General features: G+C 47.2%; 1 protein-coding gene across 20 annotated transcripts in view; it reads left to right on the top strand.

Annotated features, from left to right (window-relative positions):
• LOC149332456 (uncharacterized) overlaps positions 1 to 22,277 on the top strand; it is a 160,344-nt gene that overhangs the window by 34,512 nt on the left and 103,555 nt on the right. For 17 of the 20 annotated variants that reach the window (XR_016285212.1, XR_016285211.1, XR_016285213.1 and 14 more), the window contains 4 exons: positions 1,897 to 2,048; positions 5,757 to 5,857; positions 7,631 to 7,720; positions 7,857 to 7,913. The exons of 1 other annotated variant lie outside the window; for it this stretch is intronic. The gene's annotated coding sequence lies outside the window, so the exon portion shown is untranslated. Of the gene's footprint in view, positions 1 to 1,896; positions 2,049 to 5,756; positions 5,858 to 7,630; positions 7,721 to 7,856; positions 7,914 to 19,444; positions 19,594 to 22,277 lie in introns of those variants that run through there. 2 more of the 20 variants (XM_089558007.1, XM_089558012.1) reach the window with 2 other exon arrangements.

Below are 22,277 nucleotides of genomic sequence, written 5' to 3'. Positions count from 1 at the left end.
GCCTGCACTCGCAAGAAGCTCAAGCAGTGGCGAAACGACAAATCGAGGGCAAAATGAAATTCAAAGACTGCACTGGGAAGGAGGTGACCAGTGTAAAAGCGAATATCGAAACTATACAGCTAAAGTAGATTTATAGCATAGCATCGCATCATCGCCTGTGCTGGCATACAGGCCACGGATTTTCACCTAGACAGGACTAGACTGGTAACTATCTACGAGACGGAAAAGAAAGGAGAGAAGAAACCTTTATTTATAGTCGGGATAGTTATCGCCCTGCTAGATGGCCAGCTGGCCAAGCCTACTGGCAGCCTCATAGGCGCACCTAAGGATCCGGTCTTGTATGTCCGGGTCGGAGCTGCGCAGCAGGGTCTCCCAGTCGTCTGGAATCGGGATTTCCCCTAATTCTGAAAAGGGGGGAGGGGTTCTGGTTGCATCCCCAGAGCATAAGTTTAAGGTAGCTCTCTCATCGCAGAGGGTGCGTTGGGTAGAAAATTGGTTTGGGAACATATGGAAGAAAACTACCGGGTTACGGAAGGAGTTTGAAGTCTCCTTAAAGGTGCACTGAAGAGGAATCTGAACTCGTCTTTTTACCGGGGGAACTCGATATACACGTTCCGAGCATTCTTAGAAATGTCGATTTATTGCCCTGTGTGGCCGATTTCTCTAATTAAATCGAATTAACATCCGGCTCCCGCCCTTTTTTTTTGAATTCTCCCCCGTACGGAGGGCGGAGTCAACCAACGCGTGGAGTGCCTTTCACCCAGTCCCGTGGCAGCTTGCCGCTCTGCCATCGGCGGAGTAATACGTAGCAATCCGTAGAAGCAAATAGTCGGCGCGTATTTTTAGTTCTGCGGGCTTATTTTGCGGCTATATTATCTGCGAATGAAAGTATTTATTCACAGAAACCTAAAAAAACAAAATAAAGCGAAAGAAAGCCTCCACGGAGCTGGCTGAAAGCCACTCGACGCGTTGGTCGACTCCGCCCACCGTTCGGGGGAGAATTGAAAAAAAAAAGGCGGGAGCCGGACGTTAATTTGATTTAATTAGGAAAATCTGCCACACAGGGCAATAAATCGAGATTTATAAGAATGCTCGGAACGTGTAGATCGAGTTCCCACGGTAAAATACGAGTTCAGATTCATCTTCAGTGCACCTTTAAGGTGATTTCCTTCTCTTTAATGCGATTTTGTACGGAAGCTGAATTTTCGTTAGTTCAAGGAGTGGATTAGATCATGAAATGAGAGGATTAGCCGCGGCGGCTGAATTTCGATGAAGGACTGTGGCCTGTGTTCCCGTAATCTCTGCGACTGAAAATGCTCTGTCGGGAACTGGATACTCAGGCGCATTTGAAGTAGACACCTGATTGTTGCTTATATTTCCGATTGAGAGCCAGAGCCCTGGCTGTCCTCCTACCCTTGTGGTGCACAGGATGCATGTTTTTGGGAACAGTTTAGTGCATTAAAACATAAAGATACATTGTTGCACTCCCCTCTCGCCCCGTGAAGAGTCGCCAAACGGTGAAAGGCCACCGGCACGCTATGTGCTTTCGCATCACAGCGGCTAGGGTGTAATCTAGGATATCGAAGCGGGGTCAGGCGCTGGTTCCAATCCACGACGTCGCCCGTGACGTAGGACGTAAGCGCGCCATACCCTTAAGGCGGAGCTGGATATCGTTAATGGTTAACGCCCATATATACGAAACTGGTCATTCCGTACTTTACATTAATAGATCCCTGCGGTCGGTTGAGCTTGTGAAGAGTGGAGGCCCAGGCTGCTGCTTTCGAGCAACCACTCGCGACATGTTAATTGCCACCTGCCGCAGTAAGCTGTTTGTTCGCAGTCCGGTTGGCCGATTATGACGACGGCACGCAGTCACGTGACTTGGGTTAAATGCAGGGGTTCCGACCTGCTCTTGATGCACACACCCATGACTGACCGTCGTCGGGAAGTGGTGCGCAATGCGGCGGAGCCCTCCACCCCCTTCCCTGTGCAACCTCCGGAGGGAGTCGAGATCACCGGGACTTTCGGCCCGGTGGCTCCAGTGGCAGGTGAGTCTAGCGGGCGCCGCCGCTATCGAACCGTCTTTAGTGAGACAGTTAACGCGAATGTCGCATATAACCTTGATCTTTTCATTTTTATGACTTCTTGGAACAAGATAACATAGCAATGCTTTGTAGATATAGAACGTTTAAAGAATATAACTTGTCAGCAGGCGCTGTCACGTCTATTGGGCTCGAAAAACGCGTATTCCAGTACAGCCCTGCTTTTCGTGAATGCAAACGCGGTCGGAGGTTGGCCACTAGTCTTAGGGGCTCACACTGCGGAGGCGAGCGATGATTCGAACTGTAATCTGTAGATGGCAGCGCTTAAGGATTGGCCCAGTTTCTTTTAAACGCCCAATTTTAGTAGGACGTGTTTTACTGGCTTATGAATGCTTTCCTTTGCACAGGTCGTTAGGCAGCCCCGGACAGGCGGAATTTTATTTACCTGAGTGGAGCGCAGTTCGAACGGCGTTTAATTGCTCCTGAACCACAGTTGCGTAGATTTCATGTTTTACAGCAGAGCCGACAAGCCTTGTGTCAGCGCTATTCAACGCCTTCAATTCAGGCGCCGCAGGGAAAGACAAATTGGCACGTGACCTGACTCGAACCCAAAGTGGTCCCTTTAAGGCCTTATGTCGAGGCCATTTAAAAGTTTCACCGTTACTGTACCGGTCTTAGAGGTGTTTGTTTTGTACTCTTCTGATTGTAGCCTTCAAAAATCTGCTTGCAACTGATTGGCTAGCCTGTAACCCGAGTTCCTACGACCGTCTCGCTCCCATGTTCCTGCAGTGTTTTACCCTCATATTATTCTTTGCTAGAAGGAGCCTGCGCGCTATAAGAGACCTGTCCCATGGGTCGAACTATTGATGTTCAGCGCATTGAAGTGAGCTCTTGCAATTAGCATTAGTGGTCAGTTGCCAGTTTCTTAGCTTCAAAAAGCGTGCTTTTCTACCATGGGTCTTAGGCTTCCTGGACTGTAACGTCAGTGGACTAAAAAAATTCTGCCATTGTCAAAATGGAGCAGAAAATGCTGTTGTATTTTCCGTTGTAAATTTCGAATCGCAGCACTGGAATGTGGCGGACTATGACTAGTGTTGCAAGTTTTCTGAACTTTTGGTCCACAAATACTATTGTGTCGTGAATCTCTGTCGGGAAACACAGAATTTCTGTTTTGTAAAACTTCATCAGTGCTGAGATGCAAATGCAACATCCTTCCTACCTATTCTCTCCTTTCTAGGCTCCTAACAGGTGTTTGCACACTGTCTGCACCGACATAGCTGAAAGTTGCTATCTTGTTTTTGCTCTTTAAGTCATTTGTGGTGTCATGTACCGTTCCTGATGAAAGAATGGGCCTGAAATTGGCAGCGTTTTCTTGATATCTACAGAAACTGTTTGAAAAATGAAACACCTCGTTGGCAGGTTGCTTGGCACCCGTAAATTTGCTGGCCACTTCTTGCAGTGATGTGATTGCTATGTCAGTTTAACCAAAGTACACGAAAAGACTAGCACTTCTACGAGCTACTGCATTATTACAAGCTATAAGTAATCAGCACCAGGATTACACTAAAAGCCCGTACCTTTTTCAAGAACAAAACTGAGCTCTCTTATAACGTGTAATACAATGAACATCGACATCACATCTCCGATGTGCAAGGTGGCACCAGTGGCCACCCTGATTTTCTCTGAAATCCTTTTTGCTGTAATTCTTATGAGGTGATATGATTACGTCCGGTGTCATAAAAATTGAGGGAAAGCAAAACGGGACTGAAAATACACTGGAATTTCGCTTTTCTGTCGTCTCAAGTTGCGGATCCCTCAAACATTTACAAACGGAGTCAGCATTAGGTTTCGTGTCTTTTCTGAGCCCAAGTGAAGGGATAGCACGCTACTGAAGACTTCTTAGTCGGTATCTGTTCCGGAGTTTGCTCCTTTGCCCTGTTGAATTAGGGTTATTGCATTTGTCGGAAGCTTCAGAAAAAATGAGTGTGCAGGTTCCCTGAGATTGGCATTTTGTTTCCTGAGCAGTAGGAAAGGGGAAAAATCGATTGTTGAGGTCGATTAAGGAAAGAAAACGTGTGCACATGAACGTGCAAATGAACATGTCCACATGAACGTGTGCGCGCGTGTGTGTGTGTGGCTGTGTTGTTTGTGCGTGTGTGCGTGCCTGTGTGCGTGTGTGCATGCAGGATGATTTGTTAACTGTTTACAGATTTTCGTTTTGGAAACTGTTAGAGATATGTCTGTGCAGGTGTGTTGTAGGGCGGCGTGGACGTTGTGTGCGTGGTGGATCCCAATAATTAGATATTTAATTAAGGCCAGTAAACTAATCAGCTTTCTTATTTTTGAAATTAGGGACAGTATTGTGTTGCGGGACTGAGGGCTGGCTGCATCTAGGGGGGGCGCAGTCTGTTTTTTTTTACTCACAGTGTGATTCGAAAAATTGGATGGCGAAATTGCACATTTTAAAGCTCATTGAGTTGGCCTTCCTGCGTTGCATATTTGTAGAATGGTGTCGTTGCGTGCAAGTATTATTGCCAAAATTACGTTGACTGCTTCTTTGATAAAATGCACAAATGGCATCTTGTCTTCGTGGTGTGAGAAGGCCATTTTGTGAGTGTGTTGCGGGAGGGGGCAATTCAGTGATCGATAATTGGAGTCATATTGCGGATAAAGAAGGTTGGTGATCTGCGCTCACCATCGATGTTGGCGGCCTTCATTGGTGATGCCCCATAAAATCAAGAATAAAAAGGTTCATTCTAAATTTTAGTTAAAAAATCGTCTAATTATTGAGCTCTGTAGCATGCATGGTGTCCGTCTTGCTGCGCAGGTCGCACCAATGTATGGAAATAATGTCTTGGAAATAAAATCTTTAAATTCTAAAAAATTCGCCCCGTATAGATCCTATTCACAATCCGATTTGGTGAGTGTCAGGAGGCGCCTGGCAACCTTGTAACTACCAGCTGCCATTACTATTGCAAGGTTCGAAACTAAAAGCCCTCAACTGAGGGATGCTTTTGGGCCCAAAAGATGCTGCACAAAGGGAATGTGGGTATGGGTCAGCGCACCCAGCTTCTCTAATAGATGTGTCAAAGGGTGCCGACAAAAGTCCCGTCCGCCATGGCTTGAGGTTGGGGTCATTATTGGATTTGTCAGACAACAGGATTGTCTCGCTCATGTGGCCATGATGTGATGTGACTTCCATTTTGTTGTGCGGCATGGTTGCCTGCATAGGCGTGCCGCGCTAGTGATGCCATTTTAATAACCTTTTACATGTGTGCGTGTGTGTGCGTGTGTGTGTGCGTGTGTGCATGTGGCTTGGCTCATCAAACCACTTCTTTAGTGTCTGCACAAAATTATGAAGGATGTGAAGAAACCTATACCGTAGTCAGTTGCAAAAAAACAACAGCTGACATCTTTGTGGAGTTGGCAAAAGTACAAGAAATTCATATGGTTGCCATGACAGTGTTTATGTGTCAGTCTTGCTCACTGTGAAAACACGAACTGACACCACTGATTTCAATTATCTATTTGAACAGCAGGGCAAGAAAAGAACTGAACTGGCTCTGAGCTGCTCTGAGATGCAGTAATCTTGTGGTCTCTCACTTTTGCAGATTGCACATCTCTCATTTTTGCAGATTTCTTCATGCATGTTCATGAGACTTTCTCTGTTAGACACTAAGATTAGTCTCGTTTATTTTGTTCACTCTGCTTTAGGTGAGCTGAAAAGAGTCCATGGTGTGCTACTGGAGAATTCTGGGGGCATTTCCTCGGACACTTAATCCTTGAGTATGAATGACTGCTACGAAAGCCTAAAGGTAAGAGCCGTTTATTAACATGTGTAAAGGAAACTAAAAGTCTGAGTAACCATCCTAGTTAAAATTGAAGATGAGTATAATGGTAGATTTATCCAACTAATGCAAAATGTTGCCTCACCATTGCCTGTAACAACTGCCATGCAACTTTGCGCAACAAAATGTGATGTTACTGTAACAGTGCCCGAGGTACGTTATGATGTTTCAGAATTACGTCACATTAACTTCACTCCGCTGGAGTGTGTCACTGGCTCTAAACTGAAGGCATTATGAGGGGAGTCATGAAGGCATCGTGAAGCGCACTGAAAGTCGAAGTCATTTTTATGTGTGCGCAGCGTGATGACATTTTCAGGTTTTTAATGTTTCTGTGTGATTGCTCGTACATAATTGATTGATTGTGGATTTTATCGCGATGGAAATGCTTGATGTGGTAATTGCGTGTATTAATGCATCGTATCTCCTACGGGGTCTTTTTTCCCGCCGTTTAAAGAAAGCCCGCGAAATGTGAAAAAAATACCACGTGACTACGCTTGTGCGCTACCAAATTGCAGCGCTCTCAACGGCGTTTCGAGCAAACGCAGCGTGCCCGCTGACCGTGGCGAAGTGAACGGCCGCCGCGCCGCTGCAGATAGTGCTGACGCACTATCGAGCCGCTGCTAAGAGCGCTTGGTAAGACCACGGCTTGGTTAGGCTTGTTTTGTTACAAGAAGCTTCCACAGGTGGTGCCAGCTACACTGGGTAACAGACTAAAGCTACCGCAGAGAGAGAAACGTGTCATGTGTTTTGACAATTTGCAGTCCCTTGTAATGTGTGTGTTGTTGGTTTTTATGGTACATAAGCATCTGTCATGCGCCAGACACGATAGTAATGTGAAAGAAAAAACAGTACAGCCGAGCCAGTGTATTAAAGCACTGTGCAGTATTAAATACTGGAACGCATTCAGAAACTGCCGCCTTCAGTACGTGTAAGTCTGGCAGTGTATGCCACTAGTAAGATATGACAGCATAGCCATGCCATTCAAGCTTTTCCTGTCTTGCATTCATGCTATGTTGTGGCGTAGCTTGAATTGACCAAGTGATAATAAATGTGGTTAATGAGCTGTTCTAATGCAAGACCCACAAAAAGAACAGTGACTAGTGATGGAATTGTGGTAAACTGGATGTCGCAAGAGCAAGCACTTTTCTGCTGAGGTCCTTCACTAATGCCCTTATTGCAGCCCATCCAGGGGGCCAACATATGTGACGTTACAAGCCACAGTGGCTTCTTTCAAGGACCACATTGGAGAACTGCACCTTGTGTTATCCAAGCAGTCCAAAGGGCATTTGACAGCTACACGTAGCCACGGTGACGGGGAAAAAAGATCCATTAGGATTCTCATTGTGTGATGTAGCACCTTTTCTTATCTAGGAGATGCTTAGCATTGTATAGGCTTTCAGCAGCCTGTGAACTCGTCTGTATCCTGTGCGCCATTGTTGCAGCTGCAGGAGCATGTGCTGAATACGTGACAATTGCTTTTGTACAGAACAATGTGTGATCATGGTATATGCAGCATCTTTACCATTCATTAAGAAAACCAACAATGCTACACAGGGTTTATATGTGCATCATTCCATGCTATAGTCATTATCCTACTGCCCATTACCCCGAAGAAAAAACTGGGCTCATATCTGCCACATGGCAAGGAACAAATATGTGTGCAGTACTTTGGGGTGTTGTAGTCGCAAACTGTTGTTCTTAAATGTGGGACCTGATTGTTTTGCGCATGGTCGAATGCAGCAGGAGAAAGGACCAGACATCTGCAAGCTACGACAGGAGACCGACACTGCACGAAGAACCCTCATAGCTGATCTGCAAGAGTTGCAGCAGGTGAGAATCAAACTCGAATGCAGGCAAAGCTATGTTGAATGAAGAGCACGACAGTAATGGAGTGTAGCTGTGTCGTACTGCATTCACGAGTGTTTTTTTTAACATGCCTGTCTAACTCTTTGCTCGTTCTCTGCAGTTCATCTCCTGAGTGATTTAGGAAGACAGCGCCATCAACGAATCACAGATTACTAAGGTATTCTTCATTCAATCTTATCCTCAACTGTTCCCAAACCAGGCCTCTGCATACCTCCCGTAAAAAGGCGTTGAACAGCATTGGCGAGATTGTGTCTGCCTGCCTTACGCTCTTCCTTGTTGGAATTTTATTGACTTTATGGAGGACTATGGCATCTGCGCATTCGTTTATATACAATTTTACATCAGGCTTTTCTACGCCCTGATTCCGCAGTGTCTGCATTACTGCGGAGGTTCTGATTGAGTCGCATGCTGTCTGGTAATTTATGAAGGCTATATATAGTGTTTGGTTATGTTCTGCACATTTCTCTTTTCAGTTAATTGGTGGTCTGAACATGTCCTATTGTCGAGTCTCCTTTACGAAAGCCCGCCTCATCATTTGAATGAAGTCTCAGGTTGTCCTGACGGTATTAGTCCTTGCCTTAGTAAAGAACACCAAATTTCTCGAATCTCAGGTCGAAATATCTGAAGCCTTTCACTACGGCGTTCCTCATAGCCTGAGTGCTTTGGGACTTTAAACCACCATAAACCACAGATAGTTTATAGGCAATGGAGAGTAAGCTGATCACTGTGTAATTTGTATCTTTTACGTCTCCTTTCATAGGCGTTAGCTTTCTCCCAAGCTTCTGGTACGCCCGAGGTCATTAGGCGTTTGGTATACAGTGCGCCTAGTTTTTCATGCACAATCTCCCCTTCGCCCTTCAAAATATGTTCTGTTAATTGGTCCTCACCAGCTGCTTTCCGTTAGGCGTTGCTCCTAGGGTTTCTTATCATCAAGCGGCGAGGAAAGCGTTTCCATTTGAAATGCAATCTTCTCGGAACAGAAATACACCTTTGCTGCCGAACCCGCCTCGGTGGCTCAGTGGTTATGGCACTCGGCTGCTGGCCCGAAAGACGCGGGTTCGATCCCGGCAGCAGCGGCTGAATTTCGATGCAGGCGAAATGCCAGAGGCCCGTGTACTGTGCGATGTCAGTGCACGTTAAAGAACCTCAGGTGGTCGAAATTTCCGGAGCCCTTCACTACGGCGTCTCTCATAGCCTGAGTCTCTTTGGGACGTTGAACCCTAATAAACCAACCGAATCCTTTACTGCTGAAGGAACGTTAACAAAACCATGCAGGGCCACAAAATTCAGTTTTACTAACAAAAATCACACGTCTCAATCAGTATTCTTCTTTGAAGGACTGCTTGGAGGAATTTTATTGCTGCAGTTTGCACTGTAAACATGACAGGTCGCTGTTTTATTTTTCTGTAAAAAGCAGAAATAGCGAAAACACCAGAAGATTCACGGCAAGCGTTGCATGATTTAGTGCCTTTGACGTTTCATATCGCATTGGCGTAGCCGTAACTATGTGCCAGCATGCCGTGCTGTCATCCGTTTTTTTATCCGTTTCGAGAGCCGCAATATGGCGCTACTTTAAATTTGTGCTCTAACTGCTTATATTGCTTTTTTATTTTCAACCACTCATGTGCGCGAAGGCGTTGCTCATTATCGCCTTTTTCTTTCTATTTTCTAATATGTCATTTTTTGTTTCACGCAGCAGAATTGCGGCTGTGACCATGCGACCGAAACCAGTCGCAACCAGGTGGACACTGTCGTTGGCCGCTCCCTGCAGCACCCTCAACCGTCAGCCCCATAATGCCCGTGCCTAATTAAGCAATAAAATAAAATAAAAACCCGACAAACGGCTACCAAACTTGCGTAACGCGAGATTAAACGACAGGAATTTGCAGTGCTGAATGCGCCTTCTGGAGCCTAATCGAATTCGTATCATTCATACGAAACGAAGAATTTGTACCGGAAATAGCGAAGGTGTCTAATGACGCAACATTCCTTCGACATTGCTAACGCTCGATACTCGTATGTTGCCTCAGTGTTTTGCTTTTTTTTTTGTGACGCACGGAAAGCATTCGTGAGAATACGGTTCTCCTTTAATTATTTCTAAACGTGCTTTCAAACCAACGCTCTTTTTGTTCACACCTCCGTCTTTCACGTTGCACTGTCCGGTTGCACACAGACAGCTGCTGCACATAATCCACTCGTAAAAAGCAGCCACCTTTTTCCGTTTTCAGCTTTTCCCCTCGCTGGCTCTGCCTCTTCCTTTGTTTCGAGGTCAGCTGCAGCCACCACCACCATATCAAACTTTCGTTTTCTTTTCAGGCTCATAGTAGTCGCAACGGCAATACCTGTGAATTCTGTGGCCATGAGCACCCTAACCACCACAAAGTTCTCGCCGCAAACCGCCGTCAACACAGCGTCGATGATTTGACTAGCGCTGCATTTAGCTGCGCAGTGTTGCCGGACGTTAGCTTCCTACAGATGTCTGGGGAATAGTTGGCGCCTCCCTACGCACGTACATCAATGAGCATAGAAAATGCCCGTGTGGCACTGGACGCTTCGATCGTGCTCGAAAACTCGGAAACGCCCGTTTGACAAAGGCGTTATACTCGCAGGTCGCAGCAAATATCAACGGACACTGAACGCCTACGTCTCGCTCACCCTGGTCGTACAGCGCATTCATTGTCGACTCTTGCCCTGTTCTAGCGACGCCGCTTACCTCCGATACTTCAACCATCCATCAGGCCATATACACATGCACTCCATCACGCACGCACTTCGCTACGTAGTCTTAACATATTCTGGCGCCTCCGAAAAACATGCCAGTCACCATTCCATTCTCAAGTGCTCACCCTGAACAAACTCATACATTCTTTGCTGCCCCTCCACAGGCACAAAACACTATAGGACTAGCCCCTGAGGTGTTCACAGACACCTTGTAGAGAACAGGCCTCTTCCGTACCCTCCAAGCCCCCCACACCTACACCAGGAAGAACAAATCATCCGGCTGTCCTACTCACTGGCTGGCCGGTGGACACTCTTACAACGCTTACGAACCCATTGCTTTCCTGACCTACTGCAGTCTCGCGTCTGTATCACTAGCATGTGCCTCGAACCCATTCCACACAACACGACCACATACACGCAGGCCGCTGCCGTAGAACCGAAAGCTACCCAGGGACACAGTGGCAGTGACCTACACAGGCGTCTACCTCGCGGACAAGGCTGGTTTCACTGCAGCCTTGCTCTAACCGTTTATCCCTGCATCCGACAGGAACTTGCATGACTGTTCCGTATTTCTCCCTGCTCAACTTATAGCCAAAGAAGTCCACGGAGTCGCTGAGGCCACCGAACTCTTCACCACCACCATAACACCCCCTGCCTCCACTCCGTCCCTCGCAGGCAGCTCTGCGTACATTTCACAACACGGCTTTCCCCTCTCCTAGTAGATCTGCCGGTGGTGGTGGAAAACATTTATTTACACCTGCACTACTGGAGGTATTGCAGGAGCTGACCCAGAGGGGGCCAGCCCTTACAAGTACTAGGTGGAGGTCCCTAGTTCGGGACCCCAGTGGCGTCGGCCGCCGCCCGGGCTCGCGCGACCAAGGCCCGTTGGGCCTGCAGGTCAGAGCAGCCGAGCAGGGTCGCCTCCCAGTCCTCCCGGGTTGGGTTGGGGTGAGGGGGGATAGCAGGGTTGGAGGGGCAAGCCCACACCATGTGGTAAATGTCCGAAGACTTCTCCGCACAGTGCGGACAGCTGCCCGAGAAAGAAGCGTCGAAGTGTTTGAGAGCTGCCGGGCACAGCAAAGTATTGGTATACAGGCGAAGCAAAAGCCGCTCCTCCGCCTTTGAGAGACCTTTACACGGGCGGGGATAAAGACCATGGCCATATTGATAATGTAAAACAATGTCTTTAAAGGAGTAAGCGGGAGTGAATTCGAGTTCCTGATCGTCGGGGTCGGAGGGGAATTCCGGTGAGAGAGCGCGCGGGCGGCGGCGTCAGCTGCCTCATTTCCCTCAAGGCCCATGTGAGCAGGAGCCCAAACGATACGCCGGTGCGCGGGGTCCCCGGTGTAGACGCTGTTTTGGAGAATGCGGTAGGCTAGATATGGTACCCAGCCCTGCTCGACGTTCCGACATGCCCGGAGATGCCGCCCTCATCACCGGACGCCGGGAATTTGTTGGGCGAGCCCATCGGTTGTGGATGCGGTCAAGGCTCACATACTGGCCACGCATATTTCACACACTAATAATGATTAGCTGATAGTGCCGTCTCAGATGTACCTATCAATCCGTGAAGCTCGTATCCCAGTGTTCCAAACCACACGCACGCACGCACGCACGCGCACACGCACACACACACACACACACACACACACACACACACACACACACACACACACACACACACACACACACACACACACGCACGCGCACGCGCACGCGCACGCACACGCACACGCACACGCACGCACACACGCACACACACACACACTAAAAAAACTGACACACAATACCGCGGCACCCCCTGCCCCCCTCCGCGTATCCCGCCCCCTTCTGCGGCCCATCTGGCTTGCGTCTCGGGACCTGAGTTTGCAACGCGCCCTCGACACACCGTATCCCAAGACCGGCTGAACACCTGACCTTTAGGAGGTTTAATAAAAGTGTGATACTACGTCCTTATAACATTCCTACGTTGTCTTCACTTTGCGTCCCTGGTGGAGAGAAAGAGGACACTGAAGCTTTGCCTTTAAGGTGTGACGCGATAGTGGTAGTCGCTTAATCTTCAGCTGTTTTATCATTTCTATTTCTGTGTTGTCTTCGACGGCCCTTACGATGTGGTACCGGTTCACCCCTATGCCACAGTATGCGCATTGTAGCTCAGAGGCGGCGGTGGAAAACTCTTGTTTAACCAAAGGGAAGTTGGCAGTTGGTCACCATCCTCTTCGGGTAGTGTTCAGAGTTCTGGACTCCGTTCAGTCCCTATCCTGCGCGCCCGCTCAACCAGCCGTTGCTAGTATTTTCGGTCTTTGCTGGACGAGCAGGCTCCCTAAAGGAGAACATCGGGCGGAACATGAGTGGGGGTGGTGGTGTGACACATAACAGCGTTTATGTTAGGCGTTCAATAGGTCCTGGGCGAAGGTGACGAGGGCGCATTGCAGGCTCAGATCCAGAGAGGCAAGCTAGATGGGCCACGGTGGGGGGGGGGGGATGGATAGGCGGCGGACTGGAAGGCTACGCGGCGCTGTGTAGGGCAGTGTTCCATGTCTGCATATGTGTGTGGACAGCTTGTGCATTGAGGTGTGGAAAGACCCGGGCCTCCCTGCGCCTTTGATTACTGTCCGGGTGCATGTGTTTAGGGAGGGGGGGGGGGTATCTGAACTGCAGCTCTTATGGAAGTAGGGATTGTGTCAGTGCCGGGTATAACGCCGACGGGCGATATGCGAGGAGACTGCAGCAGAGCACGTCCTGCAGGGGTGCGTGTGAGTCTGGCTAGTTGTGCCGTTTTGGTGGCTTCACAGAGTTCCTCGAAAGTGATATACCTATCTACCCCCCTAACCTCCGCCTCGCACCCATTCCACGAAACGTGTCCGCACACACACACGCAGGCCGCAGGCAAGTCTATATCAGGCCTGCGTGTGTGTGTGCGGACATGTTGCGTGGAATGGGTGCGAGGCGGAGGTTAGGGGGGTAGATCAGTCTATTTACCTCCTCGCACCCTAACCTCCGCCTCGCACCCATCCACGCAACATGTCCGCCCACACACACGCAGGCCGCCACCAGGCATACGCATGCAACCACAAGCCACCCTTGGACGCTGCGGCGGTGGCGTACACAGACGCCTGTCTCACGGAAACCGCGGGCTCCACAGCATCCTTCTTCCTCCATCCTTGCCTCTGTACAACCAGCACTCACACAACCGGTCGATACACATCCCCACCCTCCACACAGAAAAATTCAGGGGGCACTTTGACAGCCTAAAGTGCGTATAGAGGCGAAAGCGTTTTCCCCTCCACTTTGCCAATGTGACACTGGTGACGTCATCACTGGATGACGTCACACATAATTGACGACGAAGTAATGGCAAATTACTAATTAATGATTAATTACTGATTAATCACTCTGAACTAATTTACTGCTAATTAATGACGCTTAAGCTTCGCCTTTAGGAGTGGAACGCGACAGCGTGTTGTAACGCTGCCAGGGAGTCCACGGAACGCCACCATCCGTTCGGAGCGATGCCTTGCCCTTTGAACGCAAAGCTTTTTGAGGAAAGGAAATGGCGCTGTGATTCTCGGTCATCTCGGTGGACACCTTAACCGCACCGTACAGGAAGGGAGGAAGTGGCAGTGAAAGAAGAAAGAGGGGCCGTAATGAAGAAACTGAAAATTGTATTTGAGGAAAGGAAATTACGCAGTAACTGTCTCAAATATCTCTGTGGACACCCGTCAAAACGCGGACACATCTGTCGACACGGCTGCCGACACGGACGCAGACACGGCTGCTGACACGGATTGCTAACGACAGCATGAGGCATTAAAGGCTTTCGCCTTAATATCTGGGCACGCAGGTTCGTCCTGGCAGCGAGGTGAGCTATCACAGTTTTTTAGCCAAAATCTCTCTCAAACCGTTTCGCATGCGCGGTCGTATTTCGATGGAGGCAAAATGCTAGATGCCCGTGTACTGTGCGATGTCAGAGCACGATGAAAAACCCCTGGTGGTCGAAAGTTCCGGAGCCCTTCACTACGGCGTTCCTCAAAGCCTGACTCGCTTTGGGACGTTAAACCCCACAAAACCAAAACTTCATTCATTCATTCATTCATTCATTCATTCATTCATTCATTCATTCATTCATTCATTCATTCATTCATTCATTCATTCATTCATTCATTCATTCATTCATTCATTTTATTTCTACTTTTGCCATACAAATTACCAAAACACTGACGGAACCCTTAGCCAGAGGCTAGTGTGGGGTTCAGAAACAAAATATATGAAGGCAATGACACAGCACTTGCGAAAAATGAAAAGCACAAAATCACGGCGAAAGACTCAAATACATCATACAACAAAGAAAAAATAAAATAATGTGCATTTTACAGCAGAATGAAAAAAATCTTTTATGAACAACATGGTACAACAGACACAAACCGAAGACAACTGTCACATATGTCAAATAAGGCTCATAAAGTATGTTCGCAATTCTCTATTTGTTTCATGAGACTGTTTTATTTCTGGAGGTAAAGCATTCCAAACCTTGGCTCCTGAAAATTGCACCAATCTTTCGCTATAAACGTTATAATTCGGTGGTAGATTAAAGTTGCTATGTGTAAGGTTTCTTGTGAGTCGAGAAGATGAGCGAAACAGGGAGGCATTGAAAGGTTGATTATATTTGACTATGTTGATTACACACACCGCTATCTTTAAAGAGCGCAAAAGGTCAAAAGGAAGGATATTTAATAACTGGAAAAGTGGTTTACTTGGCTCGGTATACTTGCTTTGTGTTACAATTCGGATAGCCCGTTTTTGTAATCGCCGGATAGGGTCAAGAAAAGTATTGTATGTCAAACCCCATGATTCTATACAATATGTCAAATGACTATTAATAAGTGCAAAATAAAGGGTACGCAGTGTTTGTGTGTTAAAACAATCGAGGGCCTGTAGTAAGGCGTAACAGCCTGAGGCCAACTTCGAACAGACGGCGTTAATCTGATTTTTCCAGTGAAGCTGTTCATCTAGAATGACTCCAAGATACTTAAATGAGTGTGTTCGTTCAAGTGAGTGGCCATTAATAAAAATGTTAATTTGGTTGCTATGGATGACTTTTCCTCTTGAGCTAAATACTATATATTTGGTTTTGCTTGAATTAATTGTTAGCTTGTTGGTAAAAAACCAGCTTGAAATTTTTTCCAATTCAGTGTTTGTTTTTGCTTCTAGATCCTCATGGTTGTCAGCTGTAACTATGATCGCAGTGTCATCTGCATACATTAAAATATCCGAGCAACTTAGGACCTTCGGCAAGTCATTCAAATATAACGAAAATAACATGGGCCCTAAAACAGATCCTTGAGGAACCCCTGTCTTTAAATATTGAAGGCATGATATAATGTTATTCATAATTACAGCTTGTTGACGGTTTTCAATGTAACTGGAAAGTAAGCGGTAGACTTCACCGCGGAATCCATAATGGTTTAACTTGTTGAGCATAATAGAGTGATCCACGGTATCAAACGCTTTCTTTAAATCAACAAATACAACGGCGGCCAGTTTGTTTTCATGTAATGCTGTATTAATTAACTGAGTCAAACTTAGGACTGCAGATGCCGTTGAATAGTGTTTTCGAAATCCATGTTGCTGTTGACAGAGTAAGTTATACTTTTCTAAAAATTTGCAAATATTGTTAGAATCTTTTCGTAAATATTATTAATAACACTTAGGACAGAAATGGGTCTGTAGCTTGACGGGTTGGATCGGTCTCCATCCTTGTATACCGGGACAACTTTGGCAATCTTTAGTACGGAGGGGTATTTTGCACATTTTAATGAATGATTAAAAAGTTTGCATAATATGGGTACCAAGATATCAGTGTTGTCCTTAAGCAAGTGTGGGTAAATTCCATCCAGTCCAGCAGATTTATTACCTGGTAAGCTGAGAATAATGGATGTAATTTCATCGGGTTCGATCTCAAACATTCCAAAAGTATTGAGAACTGGACTGGATGCAATATATTGTTGTTGCGATTCAGGAAGTTGAGCAGCTAATGACGGGCCGATATTGGTGAAAAAGGAATTGAATATTTCTGTAGTATTGCGATCTATTCTCTCCGGAAGAACCCGGCGCAAACTGGGTTTGCCAGCGACTTCATTTATTATTTTCCAGACCTTATGTGTATTGCCGGAAGCCTGTTCAACGAGTCGCGTGTAATATGCTTTTTTACGTGCCCTCATCATCGACACGGATCGATTGCGCAGGCTCTTAAATTGATTTAGATAGTAAACATTATCTTTGTGTTGCCTCCACTTGCGGTACCACGTATCCTTTTCTTTTAGAACGGCCAGGATTGGCTCAGTCATCCAAGGGCATAGTGGCACATCGTAAGAGTGAACACTAATATTTCTGCTGCACTTAGTAACTATTTGAGAAAGCATGTCTATTAGGTTACTAAATTCTGTATCAACATCATCATGGTATATTAGACTAGGGTCGACGGCCAATAGATTTTCATGCAGTAGTGCATAATCTATTTTAGATACATACTTCTTGCTCTCACGCTCTGGTTTTATATCAGTGTCGACAGTAACAAAAAGTGGAAGGTGATCGGAAATGGGTTCGCTGTAAACCCCAGCGCGTATCCCAGTCGGTATATTTGTTAATGCGTGGTCAATAATAGATGAAAAGGAGGTAGTTACACGCGTGGGTGTATTAATCATGTTTCGGAAATTGTACGACGTTAACAGGTTCACGTAGTCTTTGTGGCATTCAGTACTTCTATCTATGTTGAAATCGCCAACAATAATTATGCGTTCTGAGTGTGTAGTAACCGTTTCAAAAATTCCTTCAAGTTTATCAAGGAAGGACGAAAGGCTTGAATTTGGTGGACGGTAAATAACTCCAACAGTGAATGAATGGGGCAGTTTTATGAACAGTGTTTATATGTCTGTATGACTGAGGGTGACTGGTGCCAAAAGCGAGAAAGGTAGACCATTTTTAACAAAAAAGGCAACACCACCACCGCGGTTTTTTGATTCTCTCGGATGAGATAGCATAACATAGTCGGGAAGCATAACATTCTCATCTTTTTGCAGCCAGGTTTCTGTAAGCGCTACAATATCAAAAGATTGGGAATATCTCGTCAAAGAAGCCACTAGAAGGTTCAGGTTCTTTCTCACACTGCGGATATTAGAGTAAAATATTGACGTACATTTGTCACTGCTTAACAGGTCATCTTCTTCTATGACTATAGACATTGCAAGATCAAACAGGTACTAAAAACACAAGAGCATTGGTAATCAAACAATTTGTTCCAGGTCACCTTCACAAGTTATATGCATTACTTTCGAGCTTTCTGTTTTTCTCATCAAGATTTTGCCTTCAGACACCCATGCGAACTTCCAGCCTCTGTCACGTTTCTTTCCAATAGCTTTGCCGAGCAAAACCTTTTTTTCCGGGCACAAATGTTCGTTGACAAAAACAGGATCGTTCTTGGGGAAGCCAAGCACGGAAGTATTTAGCCTGTTCTTTTTCGCAGCTTGCAAGATTCTGTCACGCGGGGGCCTTGACTTAAATTTTACAATTACATTGGAAGGTCCTTTCGCCTTGGTTGGAACACGGTGCATCACGTCAATTTCCTCAGGGGAAAGCTCTACCTGTAGGTAGGAAGATATCTGTGTCATGACGCTACCGAGGTTCTCGTTATCAGATTCAGGGATACCTTTCAATTCGATGTTATTCCTTCTGCTGTATTGCTTCAGTTCAACTAGTTGTGTTTTTAGCTCCTTCAATTCGTTCGTCAGCTTCTTGTTTTCTTTCTGAATTTCCAGATTGTTCTTCTTTACTTCTGTGAGTTCTAGCCTCATCGTTTTAACTTCTGTTCTGAAGTCCTCAAAGGCAGTGTTCATGAAACCCATTGATTCCTTCACTGCTGCTATTTCAGTCTGCACAGCATCACTAGATGAGTTCAGCTTGTTTACTGTGACCTTGATTTCAGTAATGGCCTCCATAAATTTAGAAGTCATTTCCACTAGAACCTTAGTAACTTCTTTAATGCTTTTGGGAGCCTCATCTGTGAGTGTCTTAGCAAAGTTGTCAAGTTGCGTCGCCTCGTCGTCCCCCATTTCAACAAGTTTTACGCAGACGCGTCACAAATAACAAGAGGGCCCAGAGCAGTGCAGCAACCGTAAAATTCAATGAAATAAACTTTCACACGAAAGTGCGTATGCCCACCTGCATGAGTACAGCGATACGGTTAGCAGTTGCACAGACGGCTGCCAGCACCGCTCTGATGTGTCCGTCACTTTCGCTGGTTCCTTTTATCGGGTTGCTGGAGGGGCGTCGTGAACCTTCCGCGCAGGCGCGAATTTCCTGGCTGATTGCTTCTGCGGCCATTCTGCGTCCACGTTCCGAAATGCAGCGTTGGTGTTGCGTTGGGTACGGTGGTCCTGCGCCGCTCGATGGAACCGTGTCAAAATGCTTGCATGAGTACAGCGATACGGTTAGCAGTTGCACAGACGGCTGCCAGCACCGCTCTGATGTCGGTGATGTCCATCGGGTTCTCGTCAATGGACACGCTCTCTGTGCGAAGTACGCGTCCGTTGGGGCGTCGGTGTTCGTTGGGTTGGGTTGGATGGTTTTTGAGGACAGGAAATGGCGCAGTATCTTTCGCACATCTCAATGGACACCTGAACCACGCCGTAAGGGAAGGCAGGAAGGGCAGAGTGAAAGATAAAAGAGACTCTTTCAAAGAAAAACGGATCCGCTATGCACTCTGGCCAATCCCACGCCGTGGGTATGTGCCATTAACCCTGAGGACATCATCATCATCATCATCATCAAGAAACGGATGCTTTCATCAGCGCTCTGTTAGCAGCTTCCTAGCACCCTCTACAGGCAGAAGCTTGTGGGTGTGTGTCAGTGAACAGCCCTGAGGGGTACCTTGGGCTTTGATGGGAGCAATAAAAGCGCAGTTAACCAGGTTGCGAGCGGCTTTGTCGTGTAGTTGCGTTTCTGTGTCGTTCTTTCAACAAGCATCGCAAGTTGGCGACGAGTGCGGAGAAATACCGACTTTCTGACGCATCGAGGCCTTCGAAGGAGATGGCTAAGGGCGGCCTGCTTTTATGGGACAGGTAAGATAATTTTTGGTGCGTAGCACTTGCAGTTGCAATCAGGGATTTCGTCGATGGCAGTCCGAAGCCGGGCACTCTAAAACCTCTCTCGGTTTTTAGGAAAGGAAAGGAGCATAGCTAGGTCCACGTCCAGCGCACCATGAACGTCGACTAAAAGTTTGGTAACAGTGTTTCATGGTTTATGGAGGTTGGGCGTCCCAAAACGACTCAGGCTATGAGGGACGCTGTAGTGAAGGGCTCCGGATATTTCAACCACCTGGGGTTCTTTAACGTGCAGTGACATCCCAAAGTACGCAGGTCTCTAGAATTTCGCCTCCACTGAACCGGGATCGAACCCGCGTCTTTCGGGGGTGACAGTGTTTTAGTCGGCGTTCGTGGTGCGCTTGAGGCGTTCACCGACGAAGTGAACTAGCTATGGGCATTTCTTTTTCCCAAAACTGAGATAGGTGTTTTACACCGTGACTATTAGACTGGATTTTGCGAAAAGGAAAGGCGCATAGCTAGTTCACTTCATCGGTGGACACCTCAAGCGCACCACGAACGCCGGCTGAAAGCTTGGTAACTCAGCGTTTTAGTCGGCGTTCGCGACGCGCTTGAGGCGTCCACCGACAAAATAGCTATGGGCCTTCCCTTTTATCAAAACAGAGAGCTGGTTTATTGCTTAGCGGGGCTTACCGTCCCAAAACGACTCTGGCTATGAGGGACGCCGTAGTGAAGGGCTCCGGAAATCCGACTCTGGCTATGAGGGACGCCGTAGTGAAAAGCTCCGGAAATTTCGACCACCTGAGGTTATTTAACGTGCACTGACATCGCAAAGTACGCGGGCCTCTAAAATTTCGCCTCCATAGGAATACGACCGCCACGGCCGTGGTCGAACCCGCGTCTTTCATTGTAACAGTGTTTTAGACGGCGTTCGTGGTGCGCTTGAAGCGTTCACCGACAAAGTTAACTGCTCTATTTCTCGAGAAAGGTGTTTTACACCGCTACTATTAGACTGGGTTTAGCCTAAAGGAAAGGCGTATAGCTAGTTCACATTGTCGGTGGACACCTCAAGCTCTCCACGAACGCCGACTGAAAGCTTGGGAACTCATTTAGTAGGCGTTCGCGATGCGCTTGAGGCGTCCACCGACAAACTAGCTATGCGCCTTCTCTTTTCTCAAAACCGAGAGATGGTTTATTGTTTTTCGGGGTTTAACGCTCCGAAGCGACTCCGGCTATGAGGGACGCCGTAGTGAAGGGCTCCGGAAATTTCCACCACCGAGGGTTCTTTAACGTGCACTGTCATCGCACAGTACGCGGGCCACTAGAATTTGAGGCGTTCTAGATCACCGTGGACCTCTTCGGAAAGCCGACAACGATGGAGATTCACAGGAGCAATCGTTTCAGTAATGTTCGTTCGCAAGTTTCAGGCTGCGTTTTCGGACGCGAGTCTCGAACCATCAAGCGTTCTCTTTAGAAGCTTTTCGAGCGACGAGTCCGTGAAAGGAAAAGCTAATGTAGCAGTACAGTACCGAGGCCGCAAGGAGGGCCTACTGCTTTTATTTACTTCTTGAGCTACGCAAGCGCTTTTCGCACGCAATTGGTTTCATGCATTGCGCATGAGACTGTCCACAATGTAATCGATTGCTGCTGTCACGATTTGGAGTACAGATAAGTCTTGAAGGAATTTTAGGAGCGTGCTATGACAGACGCGGGTTCGATCTTAACCGCGGTGGTCGAATTTATTCCAGCGACCCTCCGCGGTGGCTCAGTGGCTTTAAGGTGTTCGTCTACTGGGTCGGAGTACCCGGGTTCGAACCTGACCGCGACCTCAGCGTTTCGATGGCAGCGAAACGCAGAAGGCGCAAAGCGCCCATGTGCTGATCGATGTCAGGGCACCTCTTTCTTCATTTCTTCTTTTACTCCCTCCTCTATCCCTTCTCTTACGGCGCGTTTCGGGCGTCCACCGAGATATGTGAGGTAGTTACTGCATCATTTTTTTCCCTTTCCTCAGAACAAATTTTTCATTTTCTTTAGAGGCCCGTGTACTGTGCCATGTCAGTGCACGTCAAAGAACCCTAGGTGGTCGAAATTTCCGGAGCCCTTCACTGCGGCGTCCGTCGTGGCCTGGGTGCTTTGGAATGTTAAACACCCATAAAACAGCATTCACCTTCGCAGCTTCGGTATTCCCGTATTCCCACAAATTGACCATCACGTGCATCGGCCGTTAACACTAACGAACTAAAACGAAGCTGGTCGCGTCGCAGGAGAGCGGATAATGCACGCGGTGCAATCCATTTTTTTCTGCTCCCAAGCAATTTTTTCATTTTTTAAAATCTATAATTCTTCTTTAATTTCTCGGAATTCTTACCCAAAGTTAAATCATAGTTTGGCAACAAAGGTTAATGCATTAGTATGGCACCAATTTACCTTCTTTGGGCTCTCCTCACTGTACCCTGGCCAATCCCCCGTCGTGGGTATGTCCCATGCCACCAAGCCAACAACAACAACAATGCACACGGCGTTGCAAATGTCGCTTGGTTTGGTTTATGAGCTTTAACGTCCCAGAGCGACTCAGGCCATGAGAGACGCCGTAGTGAAGGGCTCCGGAAATTTCGACCACCTTGGGTTCTTTAACGTGCACTGGCATCGCACAGAACACCGGCCTCTGGAATTTCTCCTCCAAAGAAATTCTGCCGCCGCGG

Source organism: Amblyomma mixtum, chromosome 8 (genome assembly GCF_055824585.1).
Source record: "Amblyomma mixtum isolate Tamu chromosome 8, ASM5582458v1, whole genome shotgun sequence".
Classification (NCBI taxonomy): Eukaryota; Metazoa; Arthropoda; class Arachnida; order Ixodida; family Ixodidae; genus Amblyomma; species Amblyomma mixtum.
Note: the sequence above shows the minus strand (reverse complement) of the source record. Positions and strands in the feature narration are given on the sequence as shown.